Genomic DNA, 20,263 nt, shown 5'->3' with positions numbered 1-20,263 from the left:
TCACTACCCTCAGCAACTGTCGTCTTAATAAACAATTATTCCACACAAAATATGGTTACTATGTGATAGAAGCATATTTATGCGACTGAGTTAGCTTGTTCTCATGCATTTATGTTGTTATTTCTTAGTTAATTATGTATTTTAAGCTATTTTCGTGTGTTTGTAGGTCCAAAGGGTTAATGTGGCAAAGAAGTGCATTTTGGAGCATTTTGTAGCATTTTTGGGCATGGAATGGATAGCTTATGCTTGGAGCAAAAGGAATGGATGAAATTTGAAGTTTGTGCATCATCCTCTCCCTATAAATAACCATTTTAGCACACTCATTTCACCCAACACATTCACCTACCACTACATCCACTCATTTCACCCAACACATCCACTCATTTCTACCACCCAACACATTCACCAACCACTACATCCACTCATTTCACCCAACACATTCACCTACCACTACATCCACTCATTTCACCCAACACATCCACTCCTTTCAACCACCCAACACATTCACCTACCATTACATCCACTGATTACCACCACCCACTACATCCTCTTCCTAGTCTATAAATACATTCATCCACCCTTCATCAAAGAGATATATCAATCCAAACACATCTATTCATCGTACATCCATTCCTCCATACAAACAAACCTTCAAACACTTACCAACACATTGTGCCATAGCAAAGGAAGGGAAGGAAAATGCTTGGACGTGCTTGCTGTCCAACTTGGATCGTTGGAGCGTTTACGTGTTTTCTTTCTTTTGTTTCCAATGTTTAAATTCATTTTCTTTTGTTTTGTTGTGAATATGAGTGGCTAAACCCCTCTTGGCTAGGGGTGATTTCAAAGCCATGATTATGTGTGTAATATGATTTGATAAATTCCAGTTATGAACTCTTGAATCGTAAATGCAATTGGCTTAACTATTTGATTGATAACTTATTTGTTGTTTATACCATATTTATGGCCTCCGTATTTAGACCTCGTATAAATACTCGGGGGACTCAAATGTAATTATGCAATAAGTGAAGGGGCAAATATGTAATAAGTGAGGAGCCCTTATTCTATAAAAGGGACTCCTCACTCTCTTCATGGGGAGAGCCAATTTGAGGCGAAGGTTGAGGCTAAGAGAGGGCAAAACATCAAGGCCAACATAAGGCTAGAGAGAGATCCATCAAAATAGGCCTTTGGCCTCTAGAAATATAATATAATTAGTGTGGACGTAGCCCAAACCTTGGGGTGAACCACGATACATCTTGTGTTATTTACATTTCATGCAGATTCATGGTCGGATTTACGTTGTATCAAGACCTCCGGTTTTGTGCATCAACATTTGGCGCCGTCTGTGGGAATCGATACGAAAACTTATGTCGGTTCTCTTTCATTTTTTTCACATCTGCCGTGAATATGCAAAATCACAAAAATCCAAAAAATCAAATCTCTCTCTTTCTCCTCTCTCGATCAGTCATACACAGAAACCAAAACAAAAAAAGAAATAAAAAACCATCGACTGCTCCAAATTTGATGGGAAATTATTCCGCAAAGAGATCACAGGCGAAATCCTGGTAAGGTTGCCATCGGTAAAATCTGTAATCAAGTGCACCGCGGTGTGTAAGTCTTGGAAATATTTGATAGAAAGCTCGCCCTTCATTGACGCCCATCCTCGCCATCGCCTCATTCTTAACCAATTCCAAGTTGCTAATAATGATGATAACCAACTTACTGCTGATGATGTGGGTTGAACCAGAGCAGTGATAGATCGAGCCCCATGTCTAGGACCCAGTTGGCTTCTGATAGCCTGCGCTTCCGACAGATCCAAAGAGTTTCCGCCAAACCAGATGCTTTGTAAACCTCACCTTCGTTAATGTCGAAGAAGACGGGTTGCTCTGTAAGGTCGCTTTGTAAATCTCGCCTCCAATATCGAAGAAACGAGGTTTTTCGTTGGACGAGAAGCGAGAGAATATGCTTCAGATGTTCTACAATTCTCAAGATTTCTTCTTTTTAAAGGAACTTGAGAAGTTAGGGCCAAAGAAAGGTATAATCTCTCAGTCCGTGAAAGATGTGATTCAAAGTTTAGTGGATGATGATCTTGTTTTCAAAGACAAGATAGGAACCTCCACTTGCCCAGACATCGCCGGCCAACGAGAACAAGGTTCAGGTCCCGGCGGCATCGCTCTTTGCGGGAACACGTGGTGTGTGACGAATGGGCAGGCAGGGGAGGAGAAGCTTCAGACATCAGCTCAGACACTAGCCCTCATTTCTTCAAACACTAGCCCTCTTTATTCAGCTGCCGTTCAGGACCAGTTAGATGTAGCCAACACCATCTTAGATGCCGACATCAGCTCAGACAGACTCAATGAGATCACTGTTATATTTCTACGCAGGAAATGCAAGAGAGCAAGCCATTTGGTTACTTTCAAGGCCTATAAGAAGCAAGCTTTGGGTCTGGGGCTATCTGGTTCTAAATCTTTCTGTGTGGTGAACTGAGCTGTACGCAGTTTATGTATCAACTTAGGCTCAGAAAGTCGGATTGTCGATGGAACTGGCAGCGGCGCTCAGGACGAGGCTTCTGCAGTGGAAGACCAGTAGAAGGATGAAAAGGATGTTCTTTTTGGGCACCGAGAAAAACGAAGAAGGAAGGCAAGTGTGATTTTAATTTAAGAAAGCAGGACGGCGTTTCAGTTTCTGTTCATGATGCACAAATCAGCCAGCTAAACTCCGGCGATGGGAAAGAATCTCCGAGTCACTGTCCTCCTCCGCCATTACTCGATGTTTCCAAGGAGCTTCGGCTTCGTTGTTTGCATGCAGCTTTGTTTTGATGCTATTTTAATGTTGTTGATGCTCTCGAGGTTGCTGCAATATAATATATATATATATATATATATAAAGAAAACAGCCATCTGTGGGTGGAGGAAAAAGATGTCGGTAAGTGGAGAAAAAGAAAAAGTGGTGCAGTCATAAAGGGTCATGTGCTCACAAAGAAGAAAATTCAAAGCACTAACATAAGCAATATTGGCAGATTTAGATCAAAATCCACTGCACTTACGCAGAAAAAGAAAAAGAAAGTGAGAAGAGAAAGCAAAAGAGAAGCACATGGGACACTGCAAAAGCAAGGAATAAACATCCTACCAAAATGATGTAATTTATTTTCTTTATCTTTCGGAAACATCTGTATAAACCCCATCATAGGGTAATATATATAATCCCCATCAGAAGGTTAAAAAAAAAAAAAAAAAAAGGAAAAGCCCAAAATAAATGGGCTGGCATGTTGTGGAAGGCGAAGGCCCATAAGCCCGAAATAGCACCAACCAGGTCATCAAAAGTACGCCCAATACTCCACAAATTATTCGGGAACCTGCCACTATTACCACCAACCAGGTAATCAAAAGTACGCCCAGTGCTCCAAAATTATTCGGTAACCTGCCGCTATTACCACCAACCAGGTGATGAAATGTACAACACGTACTCCAATATCATTTGGCAACCAACCATTCATGCCACCAACCAGGTGATGAAATGTACAACCCGTACTCCCCTTCATGCCACTAACCAAGTGATCAAAAGTACGCATAGTACTCTAAAATTATACATGAGCATTACTCATGTCATTCATACATAAACATTCATGAGCATCACTCATGATAAACATACATAAACATTCATGATCATCATTCATGTCAACATTCATGAGCATCACTTATGTTAACATTCATAAGCATCACTCATGACAACATCTATGAGCATCACTCATGTCAATCAACATAAACATTCATGAGCATCACTCATGTCAATCAGCTTCAAAAGCTTCATTTACAGAGCTCTAGCTTCAAAAGCTTCATTTATAATAGCTCTAGCTTCAAAAGCTTAATTTACAGAGCTCCAGCTTCAAAGCTTCATTTGCAAAGCTTCACCTACAAAGCTTCAGTGCAAGGTATACAAATACCGCATCCGAACAACTGCCACTTCGGCCCACACATGAATTCAATTTGAAGTCTCCAGCCAAAAGACTCTATTGACTGAAGACTTAGGGGACTACATTATGTACTATATATTGGGCCTCAACTGGGCCTCATGAAAAATACTTGGGGGACTTAGCCCATTATTTATGTATTAAGGAGCGAGCCCTTATTCTATAAAAGGGACTCCCTCACTTTCATTAGAGAGAACCCATTATTCATGTACTGAGGAGCGAGCCCTTATTTTATAAAAGGGACTCCCTCACCTTCACCGCCGCCAGCCGAGCAACTGTCTCGCCACAAACATCACCTTTAGTACCACACATTGGGCCTCTGCATTTGGGCCTCATGAAAGCATTTGGGGGACTTAGCTCATTATTCATGTATTGAGGAAAGAACCCTTATTCTATGAAAGGGATTCCTCACCTTCACCGCCGCCAGCCGAGCAACCGCCTCGCCACAAGCATCACCTCTAGTACCATACATTGGGCCTTTGCATTTGGGCCTCATGAAAGCATTTGGGGGACTTAGCCTATTATTCATGTATTGAGGAAAGAACCCTTCTTCTATAAAAGGGACTCTCTCACCTTCATTAGAGAGTATCGTCGCCTACTGAGCAACCACCTTACCACGAGCATCACCTCTAGCCCATTATTCATGTATTGAGGAGCGAGCCCTTATTCTATAAAAGGGACTCCCTCACCTTTAGCCGAACAACCTCACCTCCATCACTTCATGTTGAGCATCGCCACATGTCAAGTACCAGTTCTAGACGACCTTTAGTTACTTCGGCCCACACATGGACTGGATTTCAAATCTCCAGCCAAAAGACTTTCTTGACTGAAGACTTGGGGGACTACTGTTTATACCATATTTAGGGCCTCCGTATTTAGACCTCGTATAAATACTCGGGGGACTCATATGTAATTATGCAATAAGTGAAGGGGCAAATATGTAATAAGTGAGGAGCCCTTATTCTATAAAAGGGACTCCTCACTCTCTTCATGGGGAGAGCCAATTTGAGACGAAGGTTGAGGCTAAGAGAGGGCAAAACATCAAGGCCAACACAAGGCTAGAGAGAGATCCATCAAAATAGGCCTTTGGCCTCCAGAAATATAATACAATCAGTGTGGACGTAGCCCAAACCTTGGGGTGAACCACGATACATCTTGTGTTATTTACATTTCATGCAGATTCACGGTCGGATTTACGTTGTACCAAGACCTCCGGTTTTGTGCATCAACATTTGTATTTGTTGATTAATGGTCGACACTTAATTGGCATGCATAAATCCGTTGCTAGAATATAAGGAACTTTCACATAATCGTTACAAACTTATATTCACATGAAGTGAAGGTCGTTTATAAACGATCGCGTTAAATTCAATTCCTAGCATGAGTGACATGATGCCATAGTTGCAAGTGCTTTGTCAATACTTATGATTTTCATTAAACGTAATGATCTTTGATTGTATCTCTATTATGATGTCATGTAGGGAACTTTAGAAGAATGTTTTGGGTTGTCGAATGATGTCATCCAATCCAATAAAACAAGGAAAATATGAGAGTTAATTAGTGATGTCACGGTTAATTCGGAGCATTGTCATTCATAATTCAATGAAGTAGTAACTGGAAATCGAGTTATTTGCATACATGTCATGTGTGGAGAAAAAACCTCTAGCTATCCCATCCATCATCTTATTTCTCAAATTTGTTTTACAATCTGTCTAGTTTTTCATACTTGTTTGTTTGTTTCAACTTCGTCCAAAACTCAATCCCCCTTTACTTTAGTGTGTCTAATTAGTTATAATCTGTTTTAATTTGTGTTTTTAAATGTTTTGATTCAAGTAAAAGTCAATTTTCGTCCAAAGTCATTCCTAGTGTCTAGTTTAAGTTTATTTAGTTGTTTTAAGTTGTTTTGAGTATTTTAAGTTAGCTTTGAGTCTTGTGAGTCTTGTTAAATATTTTTAAGTTTAGTTTTATGTTTTTGAGTCAGTTTAGAGGTTATTAGCAAGTCCTCATAATCTCCGGTCCAGAACGATCCCTACTTATACTTGTACTACAATTGTCAAATGAGGGTTAAATTTATGTGTTAAGATAATTTTCGTATCACTATACATGCTTATAATCTTAATAATATATATACCAACCATGAAGTTAGTTAACAAGATCGAGCAAGAAGAAATACTACCGGTGGCCACCAAAAGTAACAGGAAGAAGCATATAGTTGGGAGAAAACGCATGGAATGTTTTTTTATGTATATGTAACAATATTTTGTTTGGACCCAAGTTGGCTCCGTCCTTGACAATACCACACATACTATGCAGAAAAGTGACAGAAAAATATGAAAGTGTTTTAACAAAAAAAATGTGGGAGAGTCTTTTAAAATGTTATCAAGAAAATATTAATCTTCAAGGGCTATTTCTTCTAAAATAAAATAAAACTAATAATTAAGTCTTTGCTTAAAAGTTGGTTAAGCAATTTCGAACCTTTTCCTAATTTTTTTCTTGTGCATCAACCTCACATTGTGTTACGTTTATCACTACTGGTTTAAAAGGCAAAAGAACTTAATACAACAAAAAGTGTAGACAAAAAAGTACATATGAAATCGACAATGTAACTTAAATAATCTTTGTGACACAAATTAAAGTAGTGTGTTGAATCCAAGTACACTAAGTGAAATTTTTCAACAAAATGCTTTGTCAAAACGGAAAAAAATAATATTGTTATTAGCATTTCAAGATAATTATTGTGCACTCTTTCTTAATTGAAAGTCAATAAACAAAAGAAGAGTTTGTGGTGACTATCTGGAATGTTAATAATAATCCTAAAGAAAAACATATAGGATAATAAGCGACTAAAAGTACGTCAGGCGCGATGAAAACACTACACTAGACATATGAATAATGATCCATGCAGGGTCATTCAATTTATTAGCAAAAGCAACCATGTGGATACATGGCCATATCAATCCATCACATTACACAAGCACAGTCTCTACACAGATTACATTTCTTTTTAATTAATTAATTAGCACTTTTTGGTGCACACACAAGCACGGGTGAAGACACTACAATGGCCTCTGGTGAATTGCTCCTTTCTGCAGGTGTGTTTACAGTTGTTAGACGAAATGCACAACCCTTTGAACAGAGTGCTCGGAACCTCACAGATCTTCCCCTCAACTGCCTTGCTTGACTCAGTCCTTGCCTCAACACCCATTGGACCCATCTCTAAAGATCAATTTTTTTTGTTGAATAAGATGCTTTATTAGAAACATCATAAAAAATTAATTATTAAATAAAAGAGGTATAATTACCAGTAGTGGCCAAAAGCAAGACAATAACGAAGGCGGCTGAAACAAGACGCATTGAACGCTCCATTTGAATATGTGTGTATGTATGTAAGTGCGTGCTTGATCTGTGTGTTTCTATGTGTGTGCTTGTGTATAATAAGAGAGATCTCAGACGCTGATGCAAAGAACAATAACAATGCAAGGCTTATTATATAGTGATCTAGTGCATATTAAAGAGGAACGGTCTCCGTAAAGTGAGGTAGCTCCATACCCAAAATAAAAAGTTGAAATTTCCAAACTAACGAGGCACCATAAACCAAATCCCTATTTTTGTTAACTAAGTTCTCTGTCATACATTTTTCTATGCACATTAGAGTTTCTTTTTCAAGCACATTTTACTTTTGCTTTTAAAAGAATATTTGGATTTTAAGCACTTTGACTTATTATTCACATTTTTATATGTAAATGATGCGGCATATAACATAGTTCTTATAACAATATAATTGTTTTTTTACACAAGTTTTAGTCTGTCTGTTAATCATGAAGTTTGTTTGTACCATACTTGACCAATCCCGAAACTACCGAGCACCGGCCAACGCTATACTGTCAAGGACCCAGAAGAGTTCCCCTCCGACCAGGAGGCCAATCACTACTCGACACGTGTCAAGATTAGAAGCCAATCAGAGCGCAGCACGTGTCGACATCAAGAACCAATCATAACATGACACATGTCAATGTGACAAAGCTACAAGTTTTTCTATAAATAGGGGTCATTCCCCCACAATATTGCCTAATGCCATTTGTGTTAAATCATTCACAAGAACTCACTAAATTGAGAGCTTGATCCTTTGTACTTGTGTAAGCCCTTCACTACTAATAAGAACTCCTCTACTCCGTGGACGTAGCCAATCTGGGTGAACCACGTACATCCTGTGTTTGCTTCTCTGTCTCTATTCATTTACGTACTTATCCTCACTAGTGACCGAAGCAACCAAGCGAAGGTCACAAAGCCTGACACTTTCTGTTGTACCGAAGTCTTCGCTGATTTTGTGCATCAACATTTGGCGCCGTCTGTGGGAAACGACACTTTTTCCTACTCTCTTCAGCTGTGTCAAGCTGGTTTCTATCATTCGTACACTTTCTTTTGATCAGGCATCCCTCTCCAACATGGGAAGCGAAGGAAGCCACAACACACAGAATGACACCCCCCTTGCACATAGTGCGAAACAACGAAAGAAGGAAGGAAAACGAGTTCTTCTTCAAGCTAAAGTCGATGAGTTGGAAGCTCAGAACAACAAGATAGCAATGAGGAATGAGGTCCTCCAGGAGCAATATGAGAAGCTCTTCGAGACACTCCACGAAGCTAGGCAAGCTCAGACACGCGAGATTGTTGCCCCCGTGGAAGTCAACCATCAACTGGGTGCCCTCCAACATGGAGGGTCACATGCATTCGACATAGATATCCCTGATAGGGAACAGATTACCCCTCGACTTGATAATCAACATGAGGCTTCTCTTAACCCAGTTGCTTCGACCCGAACCATGAGAAGTGGAGGGAGACACCTCTTTGCTGAAGGGGCAGAAGGATCGAAAGCCGTCTTTCGCGATTGTCGGGATTTCCTGAAGCAACGTCGAGAGAATTCCATCCATATAAGCTCAAAGATTAATGACCCAAGGATTTCTGAGAGACTCGGTCCCCTGCCACGGCCCAAGCCGGCCACCAATTTGGGGAAGGGGCAACAAGTCCCAGAGAGACATGAGGGTACAGGGGACTCAGAGGTATTCCGACAGACATACCCTGGAAGCCAGTACAGCGAGTCCAGGGAAAAATCACATGCCCTTGATCAAACCTTCCTAACTCCAATAGGAGATGGAGATTTACGAAAGAAAGCTCCAGTGACACATAACTCCGCTCAGGACCCCCTTGTCCTACAAATTCTTGAGGAAGTAAACAAGTTGAAGGCTGAACGTCAGGCTGAAATACCTGACTGGAACCAACCCAGGCCTGGCCCTCTTACAAGGAGGATCCTCAACACCCCCCTTCAAGCAAAGACAAAGCAAAAGCTTGGCTTGCAACTTTATACTGGAAAAGAGGACCCGATTGAGCACCTTAACCTCTTTGAGTCCACCATGGCATACCGGATGCACACCGACGAAGAGCGATGTCTTCTCTTCCCCTCCACCCTCTCTGGTGGAGCTCTAAATTGGTATTGTCGTCTTACACCTGAGACGGTAGACTCATTTGAGGAATTGAGGAAACTATTTGTTTCCCAACACATTTTCCAAACCGATCGCTTGCACTCTGCAGATGACTTGTACACTATCCGCCAGAAGCCAGACGAGTCATTACGTATGTATGCTGGCCGCTTCAGCCATGAATACTCCCGGTGTGCCGAGGCAGACGACAAGACTGCCCTCAAAGCCTTCACGGCAGGCCTACGTGATTGTTTCTTTAAATACATGATCAATGCCAATACTTGGAAGACTTACTCTGAGGTGATGGCGCAGGCTTATAACCATGCCTCCGCCGAGGCAAAGACATATCAGGAGAAACCCCCTACAACCATCCTTTATCAACAAGTGGGAGGTGGAAGCCAGACTCACCTAAATGAGAAGACCTCGACTTCCCAAACAGCAGTGGCACCTCCCCATGCCTTGCATAATGCTTCACCGAATCAACAGACATATCAATTTCAAGGCAAGAGGAAGGATTTCCATCCTCACCACTCTCCTTTCAGTAAAAAGAGTAAGGGACACTATCCCGATAACCAAGGGTATCGCCACAATAACGCTCGCCCCCAGGCAGTCAATGCAGTGGGTCAAACCCGCGTCAAGATACCCCCTACCCCAAGGTATGAGACATACACGCCCTTGAATGCCACATGCGCGGCCATTTACCCCAGCATAGCTCACCTGATACCAAAGCCAAAGCCGAGGCACCCAGATTACACGCCCCCGAATAACGCGGGCACGTTTTGTTGCTACCATGAGCATAACGGCCATGATAGCGAGAAATGTGTCATCCTCCGTGATCGTATTGAAGCTTTGGCATGAGAAGGAAAAATTGATCAATTCCTTCTTCACCCTCAAAGGGATAACCGTAACCAACGCCAGGTGAATGTCATATATTCCATAAGCGGTGGCACACCCATATCTGAATCTTCCAATAGGGCCATGAAAAACAGTGAACGAAGTCTGAGGCCTGGTCACCAAGTGTTTCACGTGGAAGACATCAGGGGAGGGAAGTATCAAAAACCTAACTGGGATCCGATATGTTTCTACCCTGAGGAAGAAAGAGGCATCATCTACCCTCATAACGACCCATTGATCGTGGAGGCTCACATAGCCAACTTTGATGTTCGACGAATCCTCGTAGACACAGGGGCTTCGGTCAATATCATGTTTGCCGAAGCTTTCAGGGCACTCAGTGTAGCTGAACACTTGCTCGATCGCTCGATTTCTCCTCTGATAAGCTTCTCCGGTGATATCGTGCAACCCTTAGGGAGCATACATTTACCCTTTACTATTGGTACAGGCCCTTACACGGCTACCATTACCACTAACTTCCTAGTGGTTGACTGCCCAACGGCATACAATGTCATCTTTGGGCGCACAGGCATCAATGATCTCAAGGCTATGGTATCCACGCATATGCTGTTGATGAAATTTCCAACCCCCCATGGCAACGGCTACATCAGAGGAGATCAGCTTAGTGCACGATCATGTTACAACACTTCAGTTAAGCAACAACACTTGCCCGGACCCAAGGAAACCCTGTCTGTACATGACCAAGTCACAAAGACCAGCCTAGATGAAGCGACCTTGGATCTTCCTGATAGCAACAATCAACCCGATGATCCTCGAGATGACTCTTTCACCCAGCAAGCCCAACCTGCTGAAGAGTTGGAGAAGGTACCTATCTCAAGAGATCATCCAGGTCGCATGGTGAATATTGGCACCACATTGTCACCACCCCTTCGGTTAGCATTGATATCTTTTTTGAAAGAGAACACTGAAGTCTTCGCCTGGTCATACGAGGACATGCCAGGCATCTCTCCCGATGTCATCTGTCATCGTTTGAGTATTGACCCCAAGATCAAGCCGGTGAGACAGAAGCGAAGATCTTATGACGCTGAACGATACGAGGCAATGAAAGCAGAAGTTGAAAAACTCAAAGGCATAGGCTTTGTCCGCGAAGTCAATTACCCGACATGGGTAGCAAATGTGGTCCTTGTTAGGAAAAATCCGACCAAAGAAAGTCTTTCGCTTCAAAAGGTCTTGTGGAGGATGTGTGTTGACTACACCGACCTAAACAAAGGGTGTCCGAAAGATAGTTTCCCTCTTCCTCTTATTGACAGGCTTATAGACTCTATGGCAGGGTGTGAGCTCTTGAGCTTTATGGACGCTTATTCAGGATACAACCAAATCCTCATGAACCCCTCAGACCAAGAACACACGGCCTTCACTACTGACAGGGGACTATATTGCTATAAAGTCATGCCTTTCGGCCTAAAGAATGCAGGAGCAACTTATCAGAGACTGGTCAATTCAATGTTCGCCGAACAAATTGGGAAGAACATGGAAGTTTACGTTGATGATATGCTAGTAAAAAGCAAACATGCTGACCAACACATCACCGACCTATCTGAAACTTTCACCATTCTAAAGAGGTATCGAATGAGGTTGAACCCCAACAAATGTGCCTTCGGCGTGGGCTCTGGCAAATTCTTAGGCTTCATGATTAGCCAACGAGGCATTGAAGCTAACCCTGAAAAGATCAAAGTAATCCTCGACATGAAAGAGCCAATAACTTCAAAAGACATCCAAAGCCTTACTGGCAAGGTGGCAGCCTTAACCAGATTCATCTCTAAGGCCACAGACAGATGTGCTCCTTTCTTCAAAGCACTCAAGGGAAATAAGAAGTACATTACATGGACGGAGGAATGTGCCAAGGCATTCAGGAACCTCAAAGAGTACATGAGTAAAGCCCCTCTGCTCTCCAAACCAGAAGTTGGTGACACTCTCATCATCTATCTATCGGTTTCGGCTTCAGCAATCAGTTCTGTTCTTATTCGAATGGACAGTGGTGTCGAACGGCCCGTCTACTACGCTAGCAAGGCCCTACAAGATGCGGAGACACGATACTCCAACATTGAGAAATTAGCTCTAGCATTGGTCATGTCTGCTCGGAAACTTCGCCCTTATTTCCAAGCACATGCCATCATCGTGCTTACCAATCACCCTCTTCGACAGATACTCCAGAGTCCTGACACGTCTGGGCGAATGATCAAATGGGCGATAGCATTGGGTGAGTTTGACATCTCCTACCAACCAAAACCAGCCGAAAAAGGTCAAGCAGTAGCAGATTTCATCGCCGACTTCACATATCCTGTTGACATTGCTTCTACACCTGAAGCAGTAGCTTCATTACCATCGGAAGCTCAGAAAGTAGAATCAACGACCTCAGCATGGAGTCTGTATGTTGATGGCTCATCCAACCAACAGGGCTGTGGAGCGGGACTAGTCTTGACTACGCCCGACAAAGTAGCAATGGAGTATGCTCTTCGTTTCAAATTCAAGGCATCAAACAATGAGGCCGAGTATGAAGCCCTTCTAGCAGGATTACGTTTGGCCAAACACCTCGGGGTTAAACAAATTGATATTTTCAGTGACTCCCAATTAGTGGTCAACCAGGTTACCAACAACTTTGATGCTAAGGACAGCTCCATGGCAGCATATCTTGCGCAAACACAACTTTTGCTCAAGCACTTCCACTACCAGATCACCCAAGTTCCTCGAGCGGTAAACAGTCATGCAGACGCCCTGGCTCGCCTCGCCTCAGCTGTGGAAGACAAGATTGGAAGAAAAATTCATGTCGAACTGTTGGCAACACCAAGCACCATGGCCGCAGAAGTATGCAACTTACAACAGGGGGATAGTTGGATCACCCCGATCTATAATTTCCTTGCTCATGGCACCCTCCCAAATGATAAAGTCCAGGCTAAGCAAATTCGATACAAGTCTACCCGCTACCTGATCATCAATGATCAACTCTATAAGCGAGGTTTTAGCCTGCCATACTTAAGGTGTCTTACGCCTGCCGAGGCGGAAATCGTCCTTCGGGAAATACATGAGGGAGTCTGTGGAGATCATGCTGGATCTCGGTCCCTAGCACACAAGACTTTTCGCCAAGGATATTACTGGCCAACACTCCACCAGGATGCCATCAAAGTATCCCGCTCATGTGACAAATGTCAACGATATGCAACTATTCCTCATTCCCCTCCAGAGCCTCTTACTCCTATGATCAGCCCTTGGCCCTTGGCCCAGTGGGGACTTGATTTGATCGGCCCAATGCCGGCAGGGAAGGGCAAAGTCTGTTACGCAGTCGTTGCAGTGGACTACTTCACAAAGTGGGCCGAAGTAGAACCCTTGGCAACCATTACTGAGGCAAAGATAGAAGACTTCGTGTGGAAGAACATCCTTTGTAGATTCGGCATTCCCAATGCGATAGTCACTGACAATGGGCGACAGTTTGACAACAAGAAGTTCAAGTTGTTCTGCTCTAAGTTCAACATCAACTTATGCTTTGCCTCTCCAGCTCATCCCCAGTCTAATGGACAAGTTGAGGCCATCAACAAAATAATCAAGCGCACTTTGAAAACCAGCTTGGACAAAGCTAAAGGCTGTTGGCCAGAATTTGTACCCCAAGTTCTTTGGTCATATCGCACTTCATATCGGACTTCAACAGGAGAAACTCCATTCTCACTTGCCTTTGGCACAGAGGCGGTTGTCCCTGTTGAGCTCGAGCAAGCAACATTCCGAGTCCAGAACTACATTCAAAGTGAAAATGACAAACAACTCACCCTCAACTTGGATTTAGTCGAGGAACACAGAAACCAAGCTCACTTGAGGAATGTCGCCTACAAGCAGCGCATCTCCAACTATTATGACTCTAGGGTCAAGCCTCGTTCTTTCAAAATAGGAGACTGGGTCTTAAAGAAAAGATTACTCTGCGACAGAGTCCCGAGTGAAGGCACACTTAGTCCAAACTGGGATGGACCGTATGAAGTCATTGGCATCAGTCGCCCTGGCTCTTACACACTTAGAAGCTCCGATGGCAAGACCCTTGGCCATCCATGGAACGCTGATCACTTGAAGTACTACTACAAATAGACTCACGATGTACAAGTGTTGAGCTATAGCCGTTCGGCATCCTATGTAATGAAGGCCATTTGGCAATGAATTCAATAAAGAGTATCACTCCGCGTCCTACCATCATCCTCTGCATCCCCAAGATCCTCTTCACCATGCTGAGTCTGTGCATCAGCACTACCTTCATTATCAGACTCATCTTCGCTGCTAGGATCAACAGCAAGGACAAATGTCTCGCCCTTTCGATGATGCTCATCTATATCTTCGTGGTATTTTCGAAGAATGCTCCCATCATCATAACGATCAAGGACGGCCATCCATTTCCTTTTTTCAAAGCGAGCTTCTTGAGCACAGTGGGGTTTAATAGCAAGATGAAAGGTCGAAGAACTTAAGTATTCTTGCACAGCAGCCTCCCTTTCAGTTGGAATGCTCTTCTCCAGTTCAGAAATCTCAACTAAGGCACCATCCAATTCTCCCCTAACCTTGGATACCTCCAAGGTAGCCACCTCCAACTGTTTTTTAGTTGCCTCAAACAATTTCTTAAGCCTTAGGTTCTCACCATTTCGCCTTTTCAAGCTCTCCATGGTTTCGTCCTTCAGTTGGAGAGCCTGAGTCAAAAGTCTCTTATTCCTTCGGGCCTCGTCCACAAGCTGCTTATTCTCCTTCAGTTTTGCCTTGTACCACTCAACCTCTTGCAGTCTGTCGTGATACTCGGCCATGACCTGCATGGCAAGACGATCATCACTACCTAAATAATGATAATAAAGAGGAAAAAGTAAGGAAATGACAAAGTAACACTCACATATGAAGACAGCTTCAACATCCGGTCGCAATCCGATTCATCCTTAGCTAAGGGCTCTCCGAGCTCATCGAAGGCGAATCGACGCCCTGCCAATCAATTGTTGATATCCCCAAAATCCTTTGGCCGCGTGGCAATCCTCAAGTCCTTCCACGGGACACTGCCAGCTATTTCCTTGCCTTTCCCCTCATGGCGGGAACCGGGATCATTTTCCTGGACAGTGTGCTCCATAGTAAGAGGAGGAGGCAACAGTCGGCTCCCTTCTCCTACAACTACGGCAGCAGCATTTTCAACGGCCTCGACTCCAGTCTTCCTAAAGGCAGGCCCCTTAAGGACCCCATCTTGGGACTTAGGTCTAACGGATGGTTCCCCTCGGAACTTATGAATTTTCTTATGCGGTAGGATGTCTTCCGAAGGAACTAACACTGGTGCTCTCCTTTTATGGGTGCTAGTCCCTGTTTTCTTGCTTACCTTCTCCACTGCATAAGGAAAATCAAAATAAGAAATACAACTTTCCAAATAAAGTAAGGAATTGAGCTAAGTTTACATGAAGGATACAACTTACTCGATCGTCCCTGGCTCTCGAAAACTAAGGGTTGGAAACCGTACCGACGAAATAAGGGTCGTAGCTTGCTTAAGTGTCTATCCTCTTTGGGCACCCTCAACACCTTCTCTATGTCAGATAGCTCCTGCCCAAACAGTTGGATGGTGCCTCGCGTCACTACATGAAACAAAGTGTTAGAAGCAAGAAAAGACCACAACAAATAGCAAATAGTACGAACGGTTGATACGTTACAACCTACAGTCTGGAAGTGAGTAAGCACACGTCGCTCAGGCGTGACACCCTTATCATACTCCCAATCATTATACAGAAAGCACCAACGGTTTTTCCATGTGTAGTATGCCTTTTTCTTACCATACACAATACGCTCTCTCTCACTCCGACATGCACACTCGGCATAACCAGTGCATGATTTTGCTGGGCGCATCTTGTAACAGTAACGCCACTGATGGAAGGAAGGCTCACACAACCCACACTCCATCCAAATGATATAAAATCCAATCAAAGTATCCCAGAAACCAGGACTGAGTTGCCCAGGTGCATATCCGATCAAAGATAACATCTTTTGCAACCACGGATGTAAAGGTAGTCTCACCCCTAAAGTCAGTAATATCTGGGTGTAGAACATAACATGACCCTGGGGAGGCTCAGAAGGCCATTCTTCATCATGTACCAAGCGTATCCCTACACTACGAGGGATATTACATGACTGCCTTAGCGCCTCAACCTGCTTCTCATTATTTAACAAGTTATTCTTTAGATGGTCTGCTGTGAACTCAGAGCGAACTATGGGTATGGCATCAAAAACAACCCCCTCACCCAACGCCATGGAGGAAGAACTAGCAATAGCTAAAGTTCGACGGTTGGGAAGATCATCCAATGTTTCTCTAGTACAGGACTCTAACAAAGACCCTGAAGACTCCGACATTGCAGACTCAGACTTAGAGCTAAAGCTAGAAGAGCCCTCATCACTAGAACTTCCAGGCTCTGACATCTACAATAAGAAGAAACAAATTCTATCACTACATGCATGATCAAAACATAAGGAAGTTCCTATATTACCCACATGAAGATGGTGCAAAGCGATGCCGGAACCCTTCTCAATCAGAAAGCAATCCGTCTTCCACAGTCACTACAAAACAAGCAAATGAAGACCGTGTCAAGCGCCCAAAAAAAAAAAAAAAAAAAAAAAAAAACAGCTTCATCTACAAAGCTTCACCATCAAAGCTTCACCTACAAAAGCTTCACCCACAAAGCTTCACCTAAAAAGCTTCACCCACAAAGCTTCACCCAAAAAACTTCACCCGAAAAGCTTCACTTAAAAAAGCTTCACCTACACAGCTTCACCTAAAAAAGCTTCACCTAGAAAGCTCCCTCTACATACTTTCACCATCAAAGCTTCACCTAGAAAGCTTCATCTACAAAGCTTCACCATCAAAGCTTCACCTACAAAAGCTTCACCCACAAAGCTTCACCTAAAAAGCTTCACCCACAAAGCTTCACCCAAAAAACTTCACCCGAAAAGCTTCACTTAAAAAAGCTTCACCTAAAAAAGCTTCACCTAGAAAGCTCCCTCTACATACTTTCACCATCAAAGCTTCACCATCAAAGCTTCACCTAGAAAGCTTCAACACAAAACCTTGCTCCAAATAAACAAATTTTGTTCACAAAACCCAAGATGCCCTTGAACTTGTACAAAAACACTTGGGTAAACATAAACATTTTTTGTTTTACACCCACAAGGGCCCAAAATTTTCCTTCTTATTTGTTCACTTATATATGTTCCCAAACATATTATGATAGATCAAATAATAATTCAAAGTCCAAAATTTAGTTATGGACAAAAATACAAGCAATTCACCAGTACTGAAGTTGCTACAAAAACTGGAATCTTCCCCAGCCTAGAAATCCAACAAAGCTTCGCCTCCTTTTCTCTATCAAATTTTTGCAGCTGCTGCTTTTCTCCAATGGAGCTGAATTTTGGACACCCTCTAGTTCTTGAGCAGATGAACAACTTTCAAGAAGGAACCATTTCTGTTTGAGCCACGGAAATTAAAGTGTTGAAGCTCCAAGCATGACAGTCGGATTCTTGCAGATTTCGAAGCTGCTGTGATGTTTCGAAGATCTGGAAATATTTAACCATTAGTTCATTCTGAATTTTTGATATGTTATGAAAGAGACGATGAGGAACAACTTCAATGAAGAAAGCATGCTGATCTGAACAATCGAAAATGGAGTTTCGAAGCTCACAACAAATCTGACGGGTTGACAGAAAAAGAATAACCAGTCATTCATCATACCTGAATTTCTTGAGTTATACAGCTCCGAGGGATCTCAATTTTGGATATGTTGTAGTTCACAAGTTAAGGAACAACTTCGATGAAGAAAGTATGTTGATCTAAGCAAGAGAAAATGGAGTTTTTGAAGCTCACAACAGGTCTGACGTGTTGACAGACAAATGATGAACAATCACTCGTCGTACCTGAATTTCTAGAGTTGTACTGATCTGATGGCTCTCAAATTTGGATATGTTGTAGTTAAGGAATTAAAGAACAACTTTCATGAAGACAACTTTGTGATTCGAGCTACAGATGATGGTCTTATATTGAAAACCAATTCAGGGTGTTAGGGGAAATGAAAAACAATTCCACCAAAGAAACATCATTATGATGTTTCATCATTATGGTGTTTTCATCATTATGATGCTTTCATCATTGTGATGATTCCATCATTGTGATGCTTCCATTATGATTGTAATGCACCAACGGTTACACCCTCTATCATAGCAGTATGTGTGTGTATCTCCCTATAGTCATCCTGTGCAAGACTATCGTAGTCAGATGGCTTTCCATAAAACAGCTACCAACCGTTACACCTTCTGCAATTCCACTTATTCGGGCCTAGCAACCTTCATAAACAAAATATATGAAGAAAAAGTCCGGGGCTACCACTTAGAAAACAAAAGAATGAAGTTTTGGTACTTACGACATGGACTATTAGCAAGACACCTCATTCGTCCACTCCCTCGACTAGAGCCTTGGGGGACTCCCACCATATGCTACTACGCCTTGGTACTCAAAAGTTCGTGACTACTCAGTGACTTGGATTTTTCAAGTCTCCAACCGAGAAGTTTTCCTCACTCGGGAAATTAAGGGAACACTACCTCAAACTACATGCTTCACTCACAAAGCTTCAACAATACAGGTTTCAACAAAAGCAAAAATTCAAAGAACTTTATGAAGAAGGCTTTGGTGTATTTAACACAATATGTTGAAATGAAGCAAAGCTTATTTATTAATATTTTCGATAAGCCACAAATATGTACATATACATGAGTCAAAATAAACAAACAAAAGGGAGCCTTCACAAAGGTTGCTTAGGGGAAGTCTCAGCAGTCGGTAGAGCCCCAGAAAGAGAAAGCACCGGAGGGTGGTTATCCGGAGCCTCGGTACTTGACAAAACCCCAGAAGGAGGAGGCATTGGAGGTTCATCATTTGAAGCTTCATTACCAGGTACAGCCCCAGAGGACGAAGGCAATAAATGCCTTTGGAACAAACCCACAAACCGCTGATGATCAAGTAAAACCTTACCATCAGATTCCTTCATCTGGTCAAGCTTCCTCTTCATGTTTGTAGCATAGTCATGGGCGAGCCGGTGCAACTGCTTATTCTCATGCTTGAGCCCTCTAATCTCCTGTTTGAGACTCATCACTTCAGCAGCCAATGATTCAACTTGGCGGGTTCTAGCAAATAGGCGTTGGGCCATATTAGACACAGAACCTGCACACTGAACACTAAGAGCCAGAGAGTCCTTAACAGCCAACTCATCAGACCGTTTGGAAAGTAGTCTGTTATCTTTGGGAGTGAGAAGGTTCCTGGCCACCACTGCAGCGGTCATATCATTCTTCATCACAGAATCCCCAACGGTAAGAGGACCAGTAGGGGATATGAAGGATGGGCGCCATATGTTGTCTGGAGAAGGCGTGGCTGTCTCTTCTCCAAGGTTCAAGTCAAAACGACGGTCAGAGGGTCCAGACATTTTCAAATATGTTGAAAAAGGAAGAGGTCAGACAAATCAAGATCTTAGAAGTGCAAGAAATGAGCTTCTACTGGTAGAGATTCAAGTGTGCTATAGAACTTAATGCCAACCTCTATAAAAATCTGCACTCGACGGAGCTTCAGAAATCGAAGAGGCGTTTGCTTTCTCAAAAGCTGGGCTGCTCAGAGACCACGAGGGCCGATCTCAGAAATCGAAGAGGCGTTTGCTTTCTCAAAAGCTGGGCTGCTCAGAGACCACGAGGGCCGATCTCAGAAATCGAAGAAGCACCTGCTTTTGCAGCCTCGTCAGCACCTGTCACATGCACAATCAGCTTTGCGGAAATTACGGGCAATCTGTCGAAGATTTCTGGTGAAGTAGAAAGCACGTGAATCTTACTGATCAATCACCGCTCTCCATATGCACCATCAACTCCTTGGGTACCACATATAACTTTGTCAAAGATC

General features: G+C 42.8%; 1 long non-coding RNA gene across 1 annotated transcript; it reads right to left on the bottom strand.

The window, feature by feature from the left end:
• Positions 1-17,553: 17,553 nt before the first annotated feature.
• LOC139189219 (uncharacterized) lies at positions 17,554-18,336 on the bottom strand. The gene is made up of 2 exons (XR_011572922.1): positions 18,062-18,336; positions 17,554-17,886 (listed from the first exon to the last, which is right to left on the bottom strand). It is a non-coding gene; the product is annotated as an uncharacterized lncRNA (long non-coding RNA).
• Positions 18,337-20,263: the final 1,927 nt, after the last annotated feature.

The sequence above is a fragment of the Malus domestica genome, chromosome 11 (genome assembly GCF_042453785.1).
Source record: "Malus domestica chromosome 11, GDT2T_hap1".
Classification (NCBI taxonomy): Eukaryota; Viridiplantae; Streptophyta; class Magnoliopsida; order Rosales; family Rosaceae; genus Malus; species Malus domestica.
This window is presented reverse-complemented; position numbering and strand designations above follow the sequence as displayed.